The sequence below is a fragment of the Euprymna scolopes genome, chromosome 18 (assembly GCF_053919585.1).
Source record: "Euprymna scolopes isolate OS-2025 chromosome 18, ASM5391958v1, whole genome shotgun sequence".
Classification (NCBI taxonomy): Eukaryota; Metazoa; Mollusca; class Cephalopoda; order Sepiida; family Sepiolidae; genus Euprymna; species Euprymna scolopes.
The window spans coordinates 123,388,376-123,397,334 of NC_136499.1; the positions used below are offsets into that span (position 1 = coordinate 123,388,376).

An 8,959-nucleotide genomic window follows, 5' to 3' on the forward strand; every position below is an offset into this window, starting at 1 on the left:
GTGCCCCACCTCCTGCTAGTAAGAAATAAATAGGTTAATATTTTTTCTAAGACTTTAGGTGTAATATACCTTTTTTCATAAAAGATTGTTGGTAGTATTTCGCTGTTATTGACAGTCGTTGGCAATCTAATCTTCTTTTTAAAATTCATGCCATCACGAAAACACAAACATACTACAACCGCCAATAACACCAGACGTATTATTTTTATCTCTCCACGAAAGAAAAGAAAACACAGGCAATTTCTTTTTTTTCTTTTTTTTTTTTTGTATCAGGTTAACGAGAAAGTTCTTCGGTTTTTAACTTTGGAATTCAGATGAGCATATCTTGACTAAAACAAAAAGTTATTGATCAAAATAAGCACCATCAGAATCGACCCACTTTTGCCAACGCAAAAAAAAAGTGTATTTATGCCAGCATTCTGGTGGCGATGAAGTTGTTGAAGGCGATTTTTATATCGGTTTTGTTTTTTTAACGATTTCTCACGCAGAAAGTTGTCGTGATGTTTAAAAAAGCAATAGTCGATAGGCGGGATGTCTGGAGAGTATGGCGGATAAGGCAGTTTCGTAGCCCAATTCGTTCATCTTCTGCAGGGTCGGTGTAGCAACGTGCGGTTGGGCATTGTCGTGAAGGACAATTAGGCTTTTTCTGTAGATTAATGCTGGGTGTTGTTGTCGAAGTTTCTGATCTACTTGTTGACAGTATTGCTTCGCCGTAATGGTTTCGCCTGCATTCCAAAACTACAAGGGATGAAACCAGTCGCAGAACACGAAACAGTTAACATCACCTTCTTTTGGTGCAACTCTGGTTTCGGGAAGTGTCGTAGAGCTGAGTGTCGCCAGTTGTCGTAAAGAACTAACTTTTCATCACAAGCCAACCCGGCCGAGAAACGAGTCTTTCTTGTTGCGTAAAAGAAGAGAAGATGATACTTCATAACGGCGTTTCTTTTGGTTGTCGTTAAATTCGTAAAGCAACTATTTATTAAGTTTTTTGGGGGTTTTTTTTTTCAATCTCTCAAGCGGTTGGAAATTACGTCTAATTCAGAATCAAGTTCTTGAACAGTTATGCATGGAATGGCTTCGACTAAGGCTTTTAATTGACCGTTTTTAACAAACGATGGCCGACCACTACGCTCATTATCTTCAAGACTCTAAATTAGTCCGTCCATTCATTGGCATGTTGTTAAATGTAGTTTATGAATGGTTGAAATGCTGATATATACAAACTTCAAACTAATTATTTTCATTGAAGTCAAAGGCATACATTATACATGTTAGTATTTACCTCCCTTCCACGCCGGGAAGATGTGACACAAGGTTTGAAATGAAAAGCCAGCACTTAAGAGGCAGTGCCGTCTGCATGCCTAGATAGAGGTGTTTTTTGGCGATAAGCAATAAACTAATCTCCTCTCAAAGAGATGCGGTAAAGCCTGGGAAGATGGACTTCCTAGAATTTCACAGGACCATACTTCAGCCAGATATATATATATATATATATATATATATATATATATATATATATATATATATATATATATATATATATATAATGCCACCCAACTCAAATGGCCCAGACTCTGTTGGACTGATTGTTGAAGACGTATTCTCGACTTGGTATGAAAAACAACTCCCTTAAGGTCAAGCTGACCCACTGGGTGAGCTAATCAATAAAATTTCGTCCTCTTCCTTTCATCTTGCTAGACACTATTAATAAAAGGTCAGAAAATGTTATGATGGTTTTTTTTTTTTAAACATGTCTTTCATATTAATTTTTTTTTTTTTGTCTTCGTAACCATTTCCTTCAGAGTATTTTTCTTAATACCATTGTGCAACAAATTTCAGGTAAAAAAAAAAAAGAGTACATGCCTCATAAGACCAGTTTCGGTGTGAGAAAAGTTTCCTTAGGCTAAATTTGTAACGTAGTCGTTACATGTGAAGACTTGGGACCCACACGTTGTATGCAGACGGTCGGAAGGAGACAAAAAACGAGGAAAGAATTCGACTCACTTTTTTTCAGTGGAAACAGCAGACATTTGTTTACATGTACTTTTAGAATAAGGCCTTGTCTTTTGTTCAAAAAGTCAAAGTTTTCTCATGCTCCAATATGCTTTACAAGACTCTGCCGTGTCGAACACATGGTACCTTGTTTTTATTTGGCCATGTTTAGGACACGTCTTTTTCTGTCGCTTTCGGGTTACGTGTGTAACATGTCTATTTCTGTCCTTTTCAGGTCATTTTTTTTTTATAATCTGTTTTCTACCTTCCTTTCTTGTTGTGACGTTATCTTGAACATGATCTTGCACATGATCTTGCACATGATCTTGCACACGGTTCGGTCATTTGCATACATTGGCTGTCGTAACCTGATGATGATGCCATACGCGCGTCCGTATTCTGTTTCAAATCTTATGTGTTCAGATGAGGCATCGTTTGCATGTATTATAAATCACGTTTTATTACTATTTTTGAATGAAAAATACACAGAATTGTCAGTTTAAACAACATTTGTCCTTTTAACCCTCTTGTGTTGAGTGTCATCCTTCTCTTTTTATATTCCAGCGGTAGTCTGCCAACATCCCATGAGTTCCATTTTCCTTTCTTCATCAATGGAATATTATGATAGAATCGTTTGCAATGTTCATCACTCCCAACACTAAGATTCTCCACAAAATTTTCGAAAGGTACAATTTTGAAAGAAAAAATGTACTTAATTCGATAAAAAAAAAGGCGAAAAATGAATTTTGCATATCGTTTTGCATATATCAATTCCTGTACTTGTTTTTAGTGTTGTGTAATTCTTTGTCAAGAGTACTTATCGTCAGCTGAGAAGCAGTCCCGCGATATTGTGTTCCACAGACGTGCGTTTCTGGGAAATAAGCTTTGCTCATCAAATTTGCGTTTTACTTAGATATCCTCAAACAAAATCAGTTCTAAGTTAGATATAGTCGATCTTTTGGTCAAGTTTGGTGACGATTAGTCAAGGGATGTGGAAGCTAGGCTGTTCACAAATAAACACACAAATATAGTGACAACCTCAACTCTTGGCGAAAATAATAAAGTATTTCAAGAGAAGATTTACGTTTCTGATTTTTTAGATGAGGATTGATTATTCGTATTGATTGCATTATTCGGACTATTGTTCTCATCTTGAACTTTATTTTTACAATGTTTCGATCGATGTAACATCCAACCTTCGTCAGGTGCATCTTGTCGAACACTGAAATGATTCTCTCGAATTCGGGTTCAATCCTCCGTGCGGGCGACACTTCAAAAATACAATTGCGAATTACTTAAGATTTCTACCCAGTCATGGCTGACGAAATGAGAACATACTAACCCCGTAGATTAAATAAAAGATTCCGTTCGAAATTCCGTACATATTCCCGAGCTCAACATAAAAATTCTAGAGTGTGAGGGAAAGATTCCCGAGTTCGACAAGACACGCCTGAATAAAGTCGGAGCTTACATCGACTAAAATGGATTGAAAATGGCACTCAAAGTGAGAACAGTGATCCGAAGAATCGAAAAAATATAAAAAAATTTGTTCTTTTTTTTTTTTTTTTCAGTTTTCAATCTGTTTTTCTTCATAAAAATAAAAGAGAAACAAAAAACCCGATTATTCACCCTACCTGATGACCAGAAAATTATCGTTCAATAATTTTACGAAAATAATCAAAGCGTGTGAAAAGGTGGAAGAAAAGATTAACAGAAAAAAAGAAGAAAAAAACGAAATAAAATATTCGTCGAACATTTACAAAAAGAGGTGCAGCTTCGAATTTGTATTCGGGTTGTTTGTTATTTTGTTTTATTTTGTAATGTTTTTGCTTTATGTTTTTGTTTGTATTTTTGTTGGGTATTTTTTCTGTTTTGCTTTTTTCTATTATTTGGTTCAATGAATTTGAAACAATGTCAAAAGTATGTTATCTTTATAAATTGCCGTTCGAACTTTCATGATTGATAGCTAGCTAGCTAGCTAGCTAGATAGATAGATAGAGAGCAGACTGTAATATATATATATATATATATATATATATATATATATATATATATATATATATATATATATATAAAGAGATAGAGATAGAGAGAGAGAGAGAGAGAGAGAGAGAGAGAGAGAGATTCTGAGGGTGGCGAGAGGCGAGAGAAAGAACGAGAGAGAGAGAGAGATAAATAAATATTAAATCCAAAGTTGAAATTAAAAAGCAGGAAACCTAATCCAACTAAACATTTTAAAAAGAGAAGGAAAAACGTATACATCGGTATAGAAATCTATATATCTACTACCATTTCAGCTATTATGTCAATTTTAAGTCTACAGACTCGAAATTTGATATACAGGGTACTGAGATTTGAGAAAATCTATGTGATCGGTTTTCGGCCAGAAATTTGGCGAATAAGGGGGCAAAGTTCAAGGATTTGACCTTTGGCAACTCTACCAAACTCCTCGACAATTTTGCGTCTAAACACTTGAAATTTTAGATATAGGTTCATTGGACATGGATCTAACTTAATAACTTGATTTGAGCCCAAAACAATAAAATTTAAGGGGTCATAATAGGAGTCAAAGTTTAAAAAAATTGACCGCTTTTTTCTTTTTTTTTTTTTTTTTTTGCTCAACATACATATCCAAATACCTGGGCAACGCCGGACACCAATGCTAGTCTATATATCTATAAAAGTGAAAGTGTCTGTCTGTCTGTCTGTCTGTCTGTCTGTGTATCTGTGTGTCCGTGTGTGTACATTTCCCTACGCAATAAATCTGTCAATTTTAAGTCTACAGACTCGAAATTTGATATACAGGGTACTGAGATTTGGGAAAATCGATGTGATCAGTTTTCGGATAGAAATTAGGCGATTGAGAAGTCAAAGTTCAATGATTTGACCTTTGAGAAATCTACCTAACTCCTCCGACAATTTTGGGTTTACGCACTTGAAATTTTAGATATAGGTTCCTTGGACATGGATCTAACTTATTAATTTAATTTGAGGCCAAAACAATAAATTGAAAGGGGTCATAATAGGGGTCAAATTTAAAAACAAAATGACCACTTTTTTTTTTTTTTTTGCTCAACATACATCTCCAAATACCCGGGCAACGCCGGGCACCCATGCTAGTATATCTATAAAAGTGAACGTGTCTGTGTATCTTTCTGTGAGTCCGTCTGTGTGTGTACATTTCTCTACGCAATAACTCTTTCAATTTTTAGTCTACAGACTCGAAATTTGATATACAGGGTACTGAGATTTGGGGAAATCGATGTGATCGGTTTTTGGCCAGAAATTTGGCGATTAAGGGGTCAAAGTTCAAGGATTTGACCTTTGAGAAATCTTCCAAACTCCTCCGACAAATTTTGGGTTTACGCACTTGAAATTTTAGATATAGGTTCCTTGGACATGGATCTAACTTAACCTGATTTGAGACCAAAACAATAAATGTTCAGGGGTCATAATAGAGGTCAAAGTTTTAAAAAATTGACCACTTCGGTCTCTACCAAATTACTCAGAAAATTTCTGGTCTAAACATTTGAAAATTTTCATAAAGTGTATTCAGAGATAGGGCAAGCTTCATAATCGGTTTGGGTCGAAAATCTTTAGTTACCAATATATAAATGTATGTATGTATGTATGTATGTTTGCATGTCTGTCCAAGACTTTCGAGAGAGGCGACGGATTTTATCAAAACCAGTATCGTTTTAAACTTCGACCTTTCAGACGACAAATATCGGAAAATTGTCTAAAAACATTAATATCTTCACCTACAACTAGGTACTTTTCTACGGGGGGGGTCACTTTTTTCGGCGATATTTTTTAAAGTTATCCTCTCTTTAGATTGTCTAGCCTTAATTTTTAAAAAATGTCACTTCCGGTTTGGTGATGGTCGTAACAGCATAGACGTCAGGTTCTTTCCGCGTTCTTTTCCTCTTCGCGTACGGGTTCGTGCCTGCCTTCCTACTACCACTTTTTTTAATTTTTTTTTTTTTTGTTCAACAGACACATCCAAACACCCGGGCAATGCCGGGCTGAAATGCTAGTATATATATATATATATATATATATATATATATATATATATATATATATATATATATATTAGTTATCTGGTAAGGTGACAGAGAAGACTACCGAATCAGCAAAACGAAAGCTGTCTACCAGGACACTATATAGGCAAATTTAGGCAGATTTTATTGGTTTGAAAATATAGGTTCTTTTTTACCAATTGTCATAAAATTTTAACCAAAGAATAATATTATAATCTAATTGCCATTATTATAATACATTCACACAGCCATCCTGATGATGTCTTCTGTGAAAGCCTAAAAGCACCGCCACGACCAACTTCGAACTACATATGGAGATCATATTAATTCTTTCGATCTACACACTAATGCGATCATCAGAAAAATTGAAAATATAAAGAAGGTTTCATTAACCGAAAGCTTTCTGTTGTCTTTAACAATTATATATATATATATATATATATATATGTGTGTGTGTGTGTGTGTGTGTGTGTGTGTAGTAGTAGTAGTAGTAGTAGAGATTTAGAAGACGAGGAATGCAATATAGTCGTTGTTAGTAAGAGAAGACGAGAACAAGTGGCGATTTACAAATCAATAAGTACACCAAAAATAAAACTAACATTTTTTAAGTATTCATCCTCCTTTAAAGCCCGTAATATCATAGTCAATCCATTCATTGCCATGTTGTTACATGTAGTTTACTTAAAAAATGCTAGTTTTATTTTTGGTGTCTTTAAACCCCCACCCACTCGTTTTGCTGATGAGGAGACTTTGTTTTATAAAACCAAATGATAAAATTATTGTTCAAAGAGTATTGTCAATCTCAGTAAAAACATCGTTTCCGAAACGATCGTACAATTTATTGATTTTGTTTGTTCTTCCTTTTGGAACTGGTTTTTAATTATAAATTATGAATCATTTTACTCAATATATATATATATATATATATATATATATATATATATATATATATATAGAGAGAGAGAGAGAGAGAGAGAGAGAGAGAGAGAGAGAGAGAGAGAAGGGGGAGAGGGAGATAGATGTTATTTGTTTGTTTTAGGGGGTGCGATACTTTTTGAATGAATTTAATTATATATACGAAAATGTATTTTTACCTATATGCGAGTTGGGAATAATTTCCCCTTTAACCAATTTTGGTACAACCCCCTCCAAAATGGGGAGCGGCATATATATTATTTTTTAAATATAATTATCCACTGACACGTGTTTCGTCGTCTACGACCCATCATAGTGGCTAGTGGTAGGGGGTTACACTTCTTACCATAAGGTCCCGATTTCAAATCTCGATAGATTCAGCCACTCTGATTAGTCGTTTATATATATATATATATATATATATATATATATATATATATATATATATATATATATATATATATATATATATATATATATATAGAGAGAGAGAGAGAGAGAGAGAGAGAGAGAGAGAGAGAGAGAATCACATAAATTTATAACATTATCAATGAAGGGTCTGACGCTTCTGGACAATTCTACAAACGAGCCTACAAGCAAACAATTTCCAAGTCTAGCTATTATACAAAAAAAAAAAAATTCGTTATTCAGTCTCATCGCAAAAGGTTGGCTCTCGTGATTTTGGGAGAATCTATAATAATATGGTTAATAGTTGCAAGTCTGCTATTCCCCTGCTATTTCATGGTCTTCAGATTTCATCTTTTAATGACAAGGTGGATCTCTTTGTTCGTCTTTTTTTTTTTTTTTTTTTTTTTTTGCTGGCAATTCTTCTGTCGACGATTCTGGTGCTGTTGTTGTTCTTCCTGATTTTCCTTGAAAAGCGATGTCTCTTGTTTCAACAATTATCAGTTCAGAAATGATTGCTAGGCTTCTTTCTGAATCTTGACCAATCTAAGGCTTCTGCTTCTGAATCAATTTCTGGTGCTGTTCTAGAACATTGTGCTCCTAAACTTTCTTCTATCCTCTCAAAAGTATTCAATATTTGTTCATGAAAACTATGTTTCCCTTCTTGGAATTCATTGGTGAGCACTAGTCGTCACTAGCTGCAAATGGAACTCATTAGTGATCATGATCAGTATCAGCCTCAATCGGAATGCTCCTAATTGAAATTGTCTGTTTTCTACTGTCGGACACTGGTATACACTGTGGGTCACTGGCAGGCATGAAATTAACTGTGGTTATTGTTACTTCTTGACAGGGTAGGGCACTGATGGGCATGCGTGTATTTTCAAATGTTGTGGATCATCATCTATCATATTTACAGCTTATTTAAGTTGGTTACTGTCACTTGATGTACCTATTTACTATGCCTCCCCACGGGACAGAGTTAGACACCAGGGTCGTTTTTTAACATGGAGAAAAGGTACAAAAATAAAAATTGTCTCAGTCGTGAAGGATTTCTCCTCCAACGAAAGAGAACAAGAAATAGAAGTGCAGCATCTGAAGAACAGATACTACATTTGATCTTGACCAAAAGGCCAAGAAGTGGACCTGTCACTTGATGTAAGGGGACTAAAAAAGCAGCGTATTTTTTGAGGGAGCGCTCTTGATATACTACGTGCAAAAGCGGCGATATTTTAATTTTAATAATAAAAACAAAAATCATTTTTAAATAACAAATATCTGTCAAGGTCAATATTATTAAATGAAGAAAAATGCTTCTCTTCTTCTAGAAATATTTCCTAAATAAATAAGACAAATATATATTTTTTCTTTATACATATTTGTAGAATTTTTTTAAACAATAAATATTATCTGGTTTCTTACTGGTAAAATAGTTGTAAAAAAATAAAGTTTAGGAAATTAACACAAGCTATCAACTTTAGCGCAAAAACAATTTTCCGACGTCATGTCGTCGAATACTATCTGACTGTTCATTGTTTATGCTCGTTAATTTGACATTTATAAGCATTTAATTTCCCCCAATTCTGGTGTTAATTACTGTAAGC

At 34.4% G+C, this 8,959-nt stretch overlaps 1 pseudogene; it reads right to left on the reverse strand.

Annotated features, from left to right (window-relative positions):
* Positions 1 to 8,368: 8,368 nt before the first annotated feature.
* Positions 8,369 to 8,500, reverse strand: LOC145298041 (U2 spliceosomal RNA; annotated as a pseudogene).
* Positions 8,501 to 8,959: the final 459 nt, after the last annotated feature.